Genomic DNA, 16316 nt, shown 5'->3' with positions numbered 1-16316 from the left:
AATTACAATGATTCAATACGTAAAAAAAAATTCATTCAATTTGTAAATGACTTTATAAAAGTGAGCACCTAATATCATACTTTTTAAATATTACATTAATATGCAAAATCAAAATATCACGCATACAAACACTCATTGAATATCAATATCGTGTTCACACACTGTATTATCCACAAGACAAAAAAAAATTCGGATGTGTAGGATGTGTACACTCACTGTATAAACACACGTAAAATGCAATCTCGTTCGGTAAGACTGAAAAATAATCGAACAAATGTAATATAATACCTATATTTCTACGGCACACACACACACACATGCTAAGGTTGAGGTACAAAAACAAATATATAAAATATAGTTTTATAAATTCAAGTTTACAAAACACATGATCATTCAAAAATGTGTATAGAAACAAACCACATTCAGTCATATGCAGTGTATGCGGAGTGTGGTCCATGGCGTGCTGGCTATTGGCGACCATACGCCACCGCCAGAACGCGGTTATAGAGCTGAAAATAGGCCTGTACTTAAAAAGGTCTATGCATCACTTGAACCGATGTTATTTTTAAGTTTATATGTTCAATGCCAAACTAAACAAAAAGTTCCAAAAAATGGTATTGTAATCAAACCTATTATAAGTCGTGAACTTAATTCCCGGTATCAAGTAGACTTGGTAGATATGCAAACTTGTAAAGATAATGAATTTAAATTTGTATTAAATTATCAGGATCACCTTACCAAGTTTATTCAATTAAAACTGCAGAAAAAGTTGCACATCACTTATTAAATATATTTCATATTTTCGTCAAGGTATTAAGCAAATATCTTTGAGACAGGTATCAACAGCTACTTCCGAAAGTGGTGGCAAAGGTTATATACGATGCAATTGTAAAAAAAAATGTAATTGTAAGAATGGGGGAATACTTTGTAACAGTAAATGCCACAATAGCTTACCGTGTTGTAATGAATAAAACTTAAAAAATAATATATACTACCTAAACTATAAATTAAAAAATTAATTTGTTAAGCTATGTATATTTATGAATTTATTAGCTATCTATTTAATTATATATGTTGTCAGATATGTCAACATTCACTAAATAACTATTGCGCATGTCAACAAATACTGGTAAATGTCCGCATTATAAAATATTTGAAATAATTGATAACATTCACCAAAATTATTAGTAAATGTAAACATACACCGGCGACTGTCAACATTTACTGCCATGCGGCCATACACCTAACATATAAACAACCGAACCGACATCCTTTCTATGCGAGGACGCTCCTGATAGTCCTGATAGCCGTATGGCAGACCTGTTTCGCAACAGTGTAAATTGACTAATGATTGGATTTTGAAAATACGTGCATTGTATGATTCACATTAACATCATTGCTCCATTGTGCGCTGGACTTAATACTCCAGCGACACAGAAGCAGTTCAGACGTCTCCGACTAATCGCAGCCATATCCGTCCTTACCAAAATTGTTGTCCTATTTTTAAGGCATTTATTTTTCCAATTTACTAGCTATTTCTAGACGCCAAGGCCTAAGAGTACTACCTAGTAATAATAAATTATAATCAATGTTAGAGTATCGTCCAAAACGCACTATTTATCTTAAAATCGTTCTGTATCATAAGCAATTATACAATTTGTAAAAAAAATTTGTATTAAATAAATTATCATTATTATTTATTATAGATGCGGTGGGTGTAAGTAAGAAAGAAACAGGCTGTTAAAGGGAGGGGACACTATATCACATTAAAATATTGATTAATTTTGTAAATATTTAAACGGTTATTGTAAATTGTATGTTTCGCTTCAAAATACCATCATATAATTGCAAATCCATTTTGGTATTTTTTTATGATTTAAAGCAATTATACCATTATTTACACCAATTTTATAATTTTTTTAGTTAACTATTCCCAATTACTATATTATGTATTGATTGACTTTGTATAATTTAATTATGAATATTATATGATATTTAATATTTGAATTAATATAAATAATTGTATTAATTTAATTAACAACATTTTAATTTAATTTAATTGAATTAACAAAGAGAAAAAATTTATTTTAGGTAAATAATTATATATGTAGAACTTTTTATACATTATAATATATTAAGTATATTTTAACCATAAAATAAAGTAATTTAATATTATATATTCAATTGTTAATAATTTAATACTAATTGATTATAAATTATTTATGTTTGAAAATTATAATAAAAGGTAAGAAATTAGTTACTAACTGATGAAAATGGTTAATCCGTTTTAGTGAACGTCGAACATTTAACTTATTTAGTATTAATACAAAGATAAATTTATGTTTCTTAATGAATTACATACAAACTAATTCCGAAAAGTCTTTTGATAAATCGTTTTACGTTTTACTAATCTTGTATTTTTTTTAGGATTTGAATCAGTAAACTACTATTAATATTAAATTTGTCAATTTGTCATGTAACTTGATGTAACAAATCTTTAAGAGTTTGAGTAGTAGAACTTTTTTTATATATTTGAACAACTAAATTTAATTTTTCATTATTAATCTTATTTCATATTCATCGCTGTAAAGTAATTTATCCATCTTGTTTATTTTTTATCTGTTAAAAAATGAAATATAAATATAAATGTATTTAATTATCATAGAGAGGAGAGGCATGAGCATAGACGCAAATACTGTTTGAATTTTTTTTTGGGGGGGGGGGCTCAGTTCTATACTGTATTTTCAATGTATTTGTAGTTAAATCATTAGTTTTTTTGGGGGGGGAGCTATAGAAAGTTTAGGGCTAAGCCCCCTAAGCCCACCCTATATACAACTTTGGTGCATGAGAGTTTATTTTAGATATTATTTACATTGTCACATACTTATGAGTATTAACATATTTAGTAAAAAATCAGTTATTTGCATATCTAATAATGAAGTGTCTTATTTGATGTTTTCTCTGTAGACTGATTTTGAACGATGTCAGGAAATATGCACTTAATTTTTTCTTATAAGAGTAATTTTATGAAAAATAAAATTTTAAAATTAAGATACTTCTCCAAAATTGTATCTATAGTATCTACCATAACTATGGTAGAAGTATATATACTATAGAGTATAGACAGTATAGACAAAAGAAAATTATCTTTCCATTATAATGCAGAATTCTGAATTTCTGTTTGCTAATTTCAACATTTTTATTTTATATTATATAGGTATATATTTTTACCACCATTTATTATTGCTTGAATTTCAACACTACCTATTAGATCAATGAATAGATTATTCATTAGGGCTCGGGACTTATAGCACTTAAAATCATTAATATAAGCGCTTAAAAAAGTGCTTGAAAACATCATTATAAACACTCAAATAAGCATTTAAAAAGATTTAATTTGAGCAAAAATATTTAATCAAAAAATAAAAACCTTTTTTTACATGACAAAGTAGGTACTAGACATAATTTGAAACTGTGCTAAAAATAATATGAAAAATTATTTCAAAAAATATTGAAACAAAATTATTAGGAAAAGTTTCTAACTAAAAAATCAAAAAAAAATAAATAAATCTTTAAATTAAAAAAATTAAACTTCACTTTAGAGACATTTTACCTTATTGTTTGTAAATTTTCCGAGTGATTTTCTGAAAAAACTATAAAAAGTTGAAAAACTGGTCAAAAAAGCAAAAATAATCAGAAAAACTGGAAATAATCATATTTTTAAAAATCATTTAAAGCAAATAAAAAGCACTTTCATATTTAATATGAATTGAATGAAATAAATTATGTATGAAATAAATAAATTATAATGATACGTAATTGAACGTGTTTTAACATGACACACATTTCCATAGCACTCTGCTACATTTTAAGCCAATCCATAAAAATAAGCAAATGCTTTAAGTCCCCTTTTTCACCTAAAAATTTCTAATTTTTTTATACTTAAATTTTCCTTTTCCTATTTTTGTTTAAAATTTATAGTGGTAATCTTTCTCATAAATAAATCCAATAAACTAAAAATTTAATTTAATTGGTTTTTCTTAATAAAATAGCCATGCTTATTTATTATAATTGTTTATTTAAAATAAAATCATTTCCTAATCAATGTTTGAATAAAAAAATGTTATTAGGCGTGCTACCTAATACGTCTATATCTCCTCCACAAATCACTATTCCCCTAAAAATTTGGATAATAATTATCAACAATTGTATTATTGAAGATAAATTTATGTAAATCAAAATCCACCTAAGTTATTCATTATTTAATTTTAATTGATAAGTAGATATGTTATATTTTTGTGGCTTTGCAATTATTCGTGTATAATACTTCGTTATTATTGCCTCTATAATAAATTTTAATTATTATCATTACCACGTCAATAAAATATTTTTTAGTAATCAGTATTGTTATTAACCGACATTCGTTTTAACATAATTTTCTATCGCTATTCAAATTCATTTCCGCCGACGGAGATTTATTGATATTTTAAAACTACCTACTATCACGAATCTCAAACAATATAGTTTTTTAATTTTGAATTTTTGATCTGGTGTGTCAACTGTCTACTAACATTCGTTAAAATTTATTTGTTTTCGTAAGTTTTTGATATCAAATTTGTTAAGTACTTACAGTCATTTACATCAATATCAATATCTTTAGATATTTTTCTCCCTCCTTCTGTCTGACTCCTAACAGAGGTTTTTCGCTTCGAAACACTTGATAGTATACTACGATATGACTTATATGTTCATTTATTGTCTTAAAACAAAATTGACATAAACAAGTTTTGAGCTTAGTATTTTAGTACAAAATAAGTACAAATAATTAACAATAATAAAATTCATATACATTGCGCGCAGATCGCGTAGTTATTTCGTAAAAACACGCACATGGGTGTTAGCGAGTACACGATGAAAATAATAAAACATTTTATAAATTATAAAATAATAATTAACTGAAAACGATCAATTATTGAATACCAATAAAATCGTATAATATTGCATATAAGGTATACGTAACGATTTAAAGTTATATAGTCAGTTTCAAACAATACTATACTGTCGATTATAAATTTATTACTGTTCGGTAATACCACTAGTACCCACCGCGGTGACTAATAAAAAATGACACGAAAATAAAAACAAAAATTTTTGGTAAGGCCGGGTATAGATTGTGATTAGTCGAAGACGTCTGAACTACTCCTGTGTCACCGGGGTATTAGCCGACGCACAATGGAGCAATGATGTCTATTATTTAAATTTTAAACCAAGTTAATTCCAATCGCAATTTCAACTCATTTGTCCGATCGGTTTTTTGACCGATTGTACACTGTTGTTGAAACAGGTCTGCCGTACGGCTGGGCTGACGTCGACTACCACGGGCGTCCTCACATCTTATAGCCATCGAATCGGTTTTATATATACATAGTACATCGGTCCCCGTGATGACAGGGTAGAGCAGCAAGTGCTGATTTCGAATTCGAACACCGCGATCTGTCGGTAATGGATAGTCGTCAATGAGCGTCTGGCGACTGTTCACGCTTCGCGTAGAGTTCACTGTCATTATCAAATACTTGAAATACTTAGTGGTGACTGGTGGTGGCTCACGACCGCAATGCACCAGCAACGGCAGCAACACCGGTGTTTTTATTTTTACAATCATCGACATCGCAATAGACCTAAATAAATTTAATCAACGCCTCAACGGTATCACCATGTCTAGTCGTCAAATCTTAGATCGTTTTATACTATGAACGGAGAATGGAGCCATAGCCCAATCTCGCCTTTGTAAACGATTTGAAGCACATAATATCGTGACGAGTCTCTCGTTCAGGTGCGTTAGTTGCGCATGCGTCAGTACACATTTCTCATATTTATATGAGTTTTGTACCAGTTATTAGTTATCCTAAGACCGTGACCACGATTTAAGATATATCTTAAGCCGTGGTTATTACTTGTGAATTCCCAGGGAGAATGCAATTATTAGAATAAAATATATTATGCGACGAATGTAGTAACGCATGCGCAGACAGTGCGCATCAAACTAGTCTCGTGTAGGAAACGATAACAATCGGTTTGCTGACTGATACGGCGGCAAGCGAAGTTTGTACATCGTCAAAACGATCTAAAAGGAGATTTGATCTGTTTAAAAAAATGTATTATTAGAGATTTAGAGGTACAAGAAAGACTAAACCGTTAATAGAAATTGATGTGATAGTAATACTTTTTATTATAATATATTTATTATATAATTTTTATTTTAAAGTGAGTTATGAGTATTTTAAAATTGTAAATTGTTTATACATCTTAAAAAACTCATAACCTGTATGTATTGTCTTCGGTCTTACAAGTACGTAACATAGCAAATTTATACTCAGCAGGTTACGCTCAGCTCCGTTAGTTTAAAAATTAGAGTGAATTATGAAACTTGATGGTAAGGACATTATCTGTGTTTGTATTGTTCAAAAAATTGAACTATCGTAAAAAACCAACATACAAGCACAGATAATATTCTTACCATCAAGTTTCATAATAGGTCGATTCACTCTCATTTTTAAACTGACGGAGTTAAACGCTAAACGTGATCTGCTGAGCGTAAATTTGCTATGTTACGTACTTGTAAGACAGAGACAACACATGCGGGTGTGATGCCTTCTTAAATTATGCTACTGACACAGAACACTGACAATTCATGTGTTGAAAATATACATTTTGTATGTTCGAGTTGTTTTTATTTATTTACCTCTGTTATTCGTAATTTCGATATGTAATATGAACACATACCATTTACCAAGTATCATAACCTATCAAACGACAAACATATAATATTATACAGACATACAGTTAATTATAAATTAAATTTACAACTCATCATGATAATAGGCGAAATCAGTGGCGCCGAAGTCCGGCAACCTATTATACTTCACAATTTTCAAAAATTTACAATACCTACTGCATTGCAAGCCGTTTTCCAAAGTCTAAATTATCGTTATAAATTTCAATTGTATTTCATGACAAATTTTTAATTTCATGCTTTTCTAATACAATTTTGAAAAGCTATATCAAGCTACTTATCAAATTAATGAACAATAAGAATTTGAACCTTAAATTCATAAAAAAAAAAGCCCTATTAATTTAGAAAATTTTTTGTATAGATATTGGTTATTATCATTTGAAAATCAAAAGTTGATAATGGTTTCACTATTAAATAGTAGAATGAAAAAAATTTAAATTTTATATTGTTTGAGAAAATCATGAAATAAAAAATGTTAATAAAAAAATTAAAAAGTCAATACTTGAAATAATAAGTGTTCATTGATAAAAGAATCATCATGTATAATAAACACATACAAAATGCAACAATTTTTATGCTATTGTGAATTTTCCAATCTTTTTTAGTTCATATTTTTTTTTACTGCTTCAGAATAAATTAGAGTTTTGCAAAAACTATCGCATTCTCATATTTATACTATATAGTACCTATACTATATGGTCTATATAATATAATAAAAACTATTATTTTTTCATTATGTTTGATACATTAAAGTAAATTAAAATAAAGTGTCTTTTAATAATTTGGAGAGTATTAAATCAAAAACGTCTACCATTTTACAATATTTGAAAAAAAAAAACTATTCAATTTGCATATAAAATTTAAAAAATGAATATTTTGGTATATTAATCCTTCTTTTGACTTTAAGTTGACAAGCCGTACTAGTACTCAGTAGCAGGCACGTAGCCAGGGAGCCTGGGTGGGCCGGGCCCACCTTAAATTTACTATGGCCTAGCCCCCCCCCCCAATTCACAATATAATTATTTTTACCAATTTTCAAAAATGTGATTGTGCACATTAAAATAAATCTATTGTGACTACTACTAGGTAATACAATTATTATTTATTATTATAATAATTAATTTTTATATTCATGGATAACATTTCTGAAAAATATAAATAATAGGGTGTTGATAGACATAAGGTGAAGTGGGGTAACTGCGACGAAATTTTAAATAATTCGACTTCAACTGTCAATTTCTTGTGAAATAATTAACTTAAAAATATGATGATTACTGCAATATAATGATACGGGAGTGTTACATCTAAATCCACTATCAAAATTGTGAAAAATATTCTTAAACAATTTTTACTATTAAAAATGTAAAAATAAAAAATAAAGTCGCACTTGTACCTTGGCACAGGGTAAGTTCAAAATTGGCTGTTTAAAAATACTTATACCACTGTCCACTGTTATTTACACGAATGACTAAAACTTAATAATTGTAGCTATAATACTACGTTTTCAAAGCTGTATTTGTCCAAATAGTTTAAAAGCTATTTCAAATTTAAATTGTTTTGTTACATATTTGGATCATACCACAAACCATATTATCCTAAAAATTATTTAAAACATCTCCTTACTTATATTTATTAATTTTACTTCACTCTCCTATTGACCTATTAGAGACAACAAAAATATTTCAAAATACTTTATTGATGTCGAGTATAAATATGATACATATAACAATACATGGGCCAAAAAAAATCAACTATAAATGTAATTTAATGTTCGGTTTTATTGGTTTTAGTTTTTGTTATTTTTAGATATTGATAATCTTTGTTTTTTTTTAATTTAGGCACTATATATTTTTTATAATACTTCAATAGGTACACTTGTTGAGAAAACATTTCTTTTTAATCAACTACTAGCCAAAAGTAAATTAAAAATATAAATTAATAAGATTCTTTATACGGCAAACCACCTAATGATGAGCGTGAGGGAAAAGCCCTCTACAAGTATTTCATTGGGAAAAATTATGGAAAATGATAAAAGGGCCAAAAATTATTGGCTCCCCAAGTAGAAATATTCTAGCTACGTGCTTGGTCAGTAGATACACAGTACACTACCGTCTCATGTGGACACAAATTAAATTGTTTTATTGCAGAATGACATAATTATGTCAAACGTTTAAATTAGCGTAAAATTTGTTTACACAAATACCCTGAGACATAATATTATATTACACAATCGATTACAGGAGCTAAAAAATAATTGTGATCACTAAATATTATAAAAACTCCGGTCATCATGTTGAATTGGAAAGTTCAGCTTTTCACGGAATATAATATGTAATAATATGATTTATTTTTTTCGGATTATAATAAATTGTTTTAATGTGATCAAGAAAAAGTTTTAAGGTTTATTATTTTCTATGATGCAGGTTTCTAATTTGGGAGATTTCAATACACTGTTAATGTATAACATTTATAGTATAATTTTAAAAAGGCTATAGTGTAACTGCATGATTATTTACACCCCTTGCTTGGCGAATTTTACCAAAGAACCACTAGATAATAATAATTTCAACTTTAATAATAGTCATAATTTGGAATATTGTACTTCCTTACTATTCCCATGCCGTGGACTTGAAAATTAAGGCAAACCGAGAACCGCGATTCCAGCGGTTTTGTCCACGACAGCAACAATATCATTATAATATATTGTAGATATTATAGGCAAATGCATTAGCCAGGGCCAAGTTTGCAAGTAAGTACACCAAAGAACATAATATATATATAAATCATAGTTGTTTGTAAAACATAATAATTACGATTTCAATACAAAATAAAAAGGTACAAATAGTTAACAACAATAAAATTCATGTACGAATAATAATAGTGAGTACATCGCGCGCAGACCGAGTACCTATAGTTATTTCGTAAAAACACGCACATGGATGCTAGCTAGTACACGATGAAAATAAAAAAAACATTTTATAAACAACTAGCTAAAAACAATCAACTATTGAATACCTACCAAAAAAATCGTATTATTGTATCATATAAGGTACCAGCCACTAAACATATATATTAATAGGTATGTATATGTAAAATATTTCTTGGTCTTAAATGGTCAGTGTTTCTTTTTTTTAATTACCTAATAATCTATCCACGCATATATATATGTCACGGTAAATTAAGTTATATCGGAAATTAACGTTATTTTCCTACGAATTAGGGAATTGTCGTTACTTTCTTGTGAAAACTAGAATGATAGTATAAACTTATATCCCAATTCCAAATTACGCCACTGGGAACATGGTTTTATTAAATACAATTACACACGTCAAGAAATAGCTGTTTGCGAAGAAAATCTATTAGACATGGACAATATGATAAAATTAGCAGATGGTAGACTAAAGTTGACACTGAGAGAAGCAGCTAGTAATAATTCGATTGCGGGCCCTCAAGGGTACCAGCGTTGCCATTAAAAAACTGGTTGTAATAATAAGCGTTGTGCCTGCCGTGGGGCTGAACAATTATGTAAAAGTAAATGTCATGACAGTACAACTTGTAAAAATAAATAAAAAATAATAATGCATTTTTTCTCTTTTTGAAAATACCTAGGTACATGATTTTTTCAAATTGTAGTACTTGAGATTCACTTGCATATCTGATGATCTATAACAACAATTACCTGTGTATTTGGTCATTAACGTGATTATCCGGTTTATAACGATAATCACCAGTGTATTTGGTAAATAACATTAATAATCGGCGAATAACATTATATTATATTTCCATTTAACATAATTTACCGTAACATATATATATGGCCATTGGACGTAACATTACATTACTACATTAAAACTACATTAATTTATATTTAATATAACATTAAAGTATAAAGATTACCAATTCATAGAGACAAATTTTTATAATATAAGTGTAAAAAATAATGAAAACAAATACAGATATTAAATTAGGTAGGTATAGTAGGTACCTACGCATAATATTAAATAACAATAGTGATAAGTTTTGTGTTGAGATATGATATGTATCTGTCTATATTACTTTTGGTTATCTAATAAGATGAGTTTCCAATTGAGAATTGGATGAGCCTGCAAAAGTGCAAGAGATTGTTAAGTTTAGGTTTAACGTTTCGGCTAGGTTTGGATGGATTTTAAAAATCCATAAACCAATGAAAAATTTACATTTAAGACATTTAAGTACTGATATAGTATGCGTAATTTTTTTAATCAAAGGATATAAAAACATACACCATCAGCTTATGAAAGTTTTTTTAAATAAAAATGGGGACTAAGTGTAAACTGGTGTAAATTGGTTAAAATAGTGTATTGTTTTAATGAACCTAAACATACCCTAGTTCCTAATAATATCCTGAATGAATGAATACTATTTTTATGATTGCTTTATACTTATATTTTTATGTTTATTGCTTATGAATTATAATTTATAACTATTTACTATAACATATACGATGTACCTACCAAACGTTTTAAATTTTAAATTTTATTTCATTGAAAAATTTGGGTATAAACCGTTTAAATAAATAAAATATAAATGTCGTTAGACTCGACTAATAATTGGCTTATTTGAAAATTAGAAATGTTTGAAATGTTGGATTCGTACAGTGTTGCCAGTTACAAAACTTGGCATATTTATTTGTATGTTTATTGTTTATACGGTCATCGGGCAGTTACATATCATTGTTATATCAAAATGGTGTATTCACGTCTTATTCACTATATATATTATCAAAAATATAAACAGAAGAAATTTATGAGGCACTTTTTGTATTTTTAAAAGTTGTTGTTTACAAGTATCTTATACTTATTTACAAAAATGACTTCTGCTCTTAACTTGGAACACTATCTAGACAGTAAGTTTTTTTTCGATTTTGCATTTAAACGAGGTACTATCATTTATATTTCAGATTTAGAGAATCTTCCTGTTGAGTTACAACGAAACTTCACCCTGATGCGAGATCTTGACTCCAGAGTTCAAGAACTGATGCGTAATATTGACAAACTGACAAACGATTATATGTCAAATGTCAAGGGATATACAGCAGATAAAAAACGCGAAATGTTGACCACCATACAACATCAGTTTGACAAAGTGAAAGAATATAGTGATGATAAAGTTCAATTGGCTATACAAACTTATGAATTAGTATGTTGATTTTGAATTATTAACATTACCCTAATAATGTTCTATTCCATTGTACCTTACAGGTAGATAAACATATTAGAGAATTTGATTCAGATTTGGCACGCTTTGAAGCTGAAATTCAAGACAGAGCCATTAGCGCTACAAGAAAATAGAAGACAATTCACAAAAACGTAGGTGTTCCTCATTATATTATATAATTCCAATGTATTTGGCCATTTCTTTATGCCTATTGCTTCCAGAAGGACGTAAAAAGATTAAAGACAGAGAAATTAAAAAGAAGAGTGCATCGAGTGAAGAAGAAACAGCTCCAAACAAAACATCTAAAAAAAAACAACTGAAAAAAGGTTTGTGTACAACAAAATTTTAGCCATATTTAAGTTGATTTCTTTGTATAATAATTACCAACATTTTTCAGGAGTTACAAAAAAACAAGTGTAGCACCTTGTAAAACACCTTTAATTAATGTCGTCACTAATCCATCAAACCCTACAAATAGTGTAACCAGCGTTACAGTAGAAACTAGTTCCCTTACTGATGCATTAGTTGGTGCTGGAGTTGTTCAGTCGGCTGAAGTATTAGATATGCCTGTTGATCCAAACGAACCAACATACTGTTTATGTAACCAAGTTTCTTATGGTGAAATGATTGGCTGTGATAATCCAGATGTAAGAATTTTAATTTTAATTTATTAATTATTTATATATTTATTGTTTTTATTTATATAATATTTTATTAAATACTTAAACCATTGAAAAAATAATAACAATCTTAATTTTTATTGTAAATATTGTTTCATTCTTTTTTATCATATTTTATTAATTGTGTACTTTTATTATTTTAGTGTCCTATTGAATGGTTCCACTTTGCTTGTGTCAAATTAACTACCAAGCCTAAAGGAAAATGGTTCTGTCCTAAATGTATAACAGACAGGAAGAAAAAATAACACATATTGAAAATGAAATAAGTTTTTATAATATATAATGTTATGTTAATTTTCTTACGGCGTAAAAACAAATTATTGAAATTATTGTAATTTGTTATATTGTCATAAATTGCAAACATAATAAGAATAAAATTTAATTTCAATATAAAATTTGTATTGTTAATATATATATATTTTTTATATAAATATATATATATATATATATTTATTCAAAACTGAAAACAAACTCCAATTTTTAAATTTATTAAATTAATAATAACACCTGTCTTTTTATGTTGAAAAATGTATCTATGGAATTAAAGACAAATTTCTGACAAAACATTTAGATGGCATCACTGACCAGTTATACTTGTTGCAAGCCATATTTTTTAACTCTCTATCTCATAGTTTTCCAGTTTGAATAATGTTTGACCAGTGGCATTCTCATCATTTCAGGAATACGTTCATGTGTTACTAAATAATCATTTTGACATCCACGACTATACCATTCTGTGTCAAATCGCTGGTAATGTTTTCTAGTAATATTTAATGGACTTAACTAAGCGCCAACCAAAACATCTTCATTAGCAAAGAAACTAAAAAATAAAATTAGACAGCAAGAATTAGGATTGTTAATCAATCATTTTAATAAAACCGTTATAAATATCAATATTTTCTCTTATTACTTTATATTTTATTATGCTACTATGATCAACTTACCTTTGGTAATCTCGATTCTTAACTATGTAGATGATAATATCTTTGGATAAAACATATGACTAGTACCTATCACACGCTATATCCAATCAGTTTATTTAAATTTACTTCTTTTTTAATGTTTACATTACTATCAAAATATCCCCAGTAGAACCTATTTTTAGGCATATGTTCTAGCTCATTGACAAAAGAATGATCATCACATTTTAACAAATAATCAAGTTTATATGATATACACCAGAAAATGATGCAATTATTTTATGAGTGAGTACTCACTAGTTAGTTTATACTCATCCTTTTCATCTACCTCCAATAAGTCTTCATGAACTAGCTTTTCAACACTTAAAAATTTATCTTTTGATACAACAAAAAGTGTTTTAAAGTCTCCTTTTGTTAGAGCCCATTTTTCACATATACCATCTCTACGATAAACATTTTTTACAGCTAATATGACAAGTAAAAGCAACTTAATTCTAAATACATTTGATGAAATGTTTGGTTTTAATGTCATAGGATGCTAAACGAACAATGTTAATATGTATCCTAGAATGAATGAAAAACTTGCCAGGAAATAGTTGTAAGGCGTTTTTTATGCAGTAATATTTGTATCTAAATATTGCCCACTTAGAATATTTAACTAAAAATCAAAAAATATTTAAAGTAATAAATAACAAAACATTAAAACAAATAAAAATGAGGTGTTACATAACATTGAGGTGATTGACATAAAAATTAAGGGACCAAAAATAATTAATATTAAGTATGTAAGAGTAATTAATAATTATGAGCATTGAGCATTGTGAAAAATGTGATATGAATATTAAATAAATGGAAAAATTTAAATCTTTTCTATTATATTGGTATGTAAAAGGTATTATCTAAATGTAATATCTACGAATGTCGAATACTTGCTTGTTTATCTACACTTGAATGCTCGTTATGCTCAAGAACTGTCAAAATGTATTTATCACCGTTGTGATAAGAAACATTCTTCTTTATTATAATTGTGTATTTTGGTTTGAAACATGAAACGTAAACGCTTTTACTAGTAGAAAAAAAGTTTCCATCTTCGTTCATCAACTTTAAAGAAGGTTTTTTTCATTAAAGTATGATATTACCATTCTTCAAAAATAATTCTGATTTGAACATAATATAAAATTATAATTGAATAAAATTACCGTAAAACATCTCTTGAAACTAGACGATTTAAATAACAATACTTTTTTTTTTTATCTCTACGAGATTACTGGGCTTCACTGAGACATACTCGTGTGGAGGCCCAGGGTTATCTACTATACATTACACATTTACATAAAAATTATAATTAACAGATATTCACAATATTTGTATTTGAAATTAACATCCTAATTGTATACAATAAAAGTAAAAACAAAAACAGATAAAATAAGTTATAGGTAGAATGGTACAAAATAATTTTAATTTTTGCTAAGGCAAATTTTATGAATGAAAATTACAACTAAAGTTGTTTACCAATCCTTTATTCAGATTTTTAACAAACTTCAATTGTTACACTACTATTAATTTACTTTCAATTACATTTAATAACCATTACGCGTACATTGCATAAAACCATTATCATTATCAGTATCCTCTAGTTAATTTTCAACGTAGGATGTTGTAATTTTCCCACGTGGTAAAAATTTTAATTCATGTCATAGCATGCCTTGAGTGATCTACTGTACTGCAATCTGAAAAAATGTAGTCAGTTAAATATGTATACTGGTTGGAGAAAACTTGAGAATACAGTGTTTTATAAGCCGTTAAAAGTATGAATTTGTTATATCAGTCAAAATTATCATATAAAAGCATATTTTATAGTGTTTATGACGTTATCAGCTTAAATGATACGTATGAAAGTTAATAATGGTAAATAAGAATCATTTACTTAATCTAATGGTCTGAGTTTCATGACACTAACTTTTTGTTACACTACTATTAAGTTGCTATCAATTACATTCAGTTACCATTACACGTACATTGCAAAAAACCATTATTATTATCAGTATCTTCTAGTCCATTTTCAACGTAGGATTTTGATACTCTCCCAAGTGGTAAAAAAGTGAATTCATGTCATAGCATGCCTTGAGTGATTTGCTGTACTGCCATCTGAAAAAATTTAATCCGTTAAACATGTAAAATGGTTGGAGGTTAAAATGTCACTACTACACACCATAACGAGAACAAAAATCTTTATATGACAACTAGTACGTAGAAATCACTGAATAATTCACTAAATGGAAACAATCAAACAAAAACTAACAAAAAACTACATTCTTAATAGAAAATATTTGAAAAAAACTTACAGTTGAAACTTCAATACAAATACAAATGTATAAATGCAAAAAGATATTATGAAATATAAACATATAACAGATGATAAGAAATAATAATCTTGATAAGCAATAAAAGATAGTAAAAGTCTACCAGATGTCCAGATGTTTAGTTGAATTTGAATGTAAAATAATTGTAACTAATAAATATACTCGAACGAAAATATAAAATTGATTTTTTTCAATATAGTATGGCATTACCATTCTTCAAAAATAATTCTGATTTGAACACAATAATATCAAATTATATTTAAATAAAACAACCGTAAAACATCTATTGAAACTAGACAATTTAAATAACATTACTTTGGGTTATGGTTAAATTGAAACCTGTTAATGAAATAAAAGCAGTAAA

General features: G+C 27.6%; 1 long non-coding RNA gene and 3 pseudogenes across 1 annotated transcript; 1 reads left to right on the top strand and 3 right to left on the bottom strand.

Annotated features, from left to right (window-relative positions):
• Nucleotides 1-7519: 7519 nt before the first annotated feature.
• LOC113559156 lies at nucleotides 7520-9260 on the bottom strand (annotated as a pseudogene).
• A 2316-nt stretch (nucleotides 9261-11576) lies between these two features.
• Nucleotides 11577-12947, top strand: LOC113557344 (annotated as a pseudogene).
• Nucleotides 12948-13202: 255 nt separating this feature from the next.
• LOC113555735 lies at nucleotides 13203-14599 on the bottom strand (annotated as a pseudogene).
• A 240-nt stretch (nucleotides 14600-14839) lies between these two features.
• Nucleotides 14840-15897, bottom strand: LOC113558946. The gene is made up of 3 exons (XR_003405766.1): nucleotides 15802-15897; nucleotides 15608-15737; nucleotides 14840-15319 (listed from the first exon to the last, which is right to left on the bottom strand). It is a non-coding gene; the product is annotated as an uncharacterized LOC113558946 (long non-coding RNA).
• Nucleotides 15898-16316: the final 419 nt, after the last annotated feature.

The sequence above is a fragment of the Rhopalosiphum maidis genome, chromosome 3 (assembly GCF_003676215.2).
Source record: "Rhopalosiphum maidis isolate BTI-1 chromosome 3, ASM367621v3, whole genome shotgun sequence".
Taxonomy (NCBI): domain Eukaryota; kingdom Metazoa; phylum Arthropoda; class Insecta; order Hemiptera; family Aphididae; genus Rhopalosiphum; species Rhopalosiphum maidis.
The sequence above is the reverse complement of the archived record's forward strand: the minus strand, read 5'-3'. Positions and strand labels throughout refer to the sequence as shown.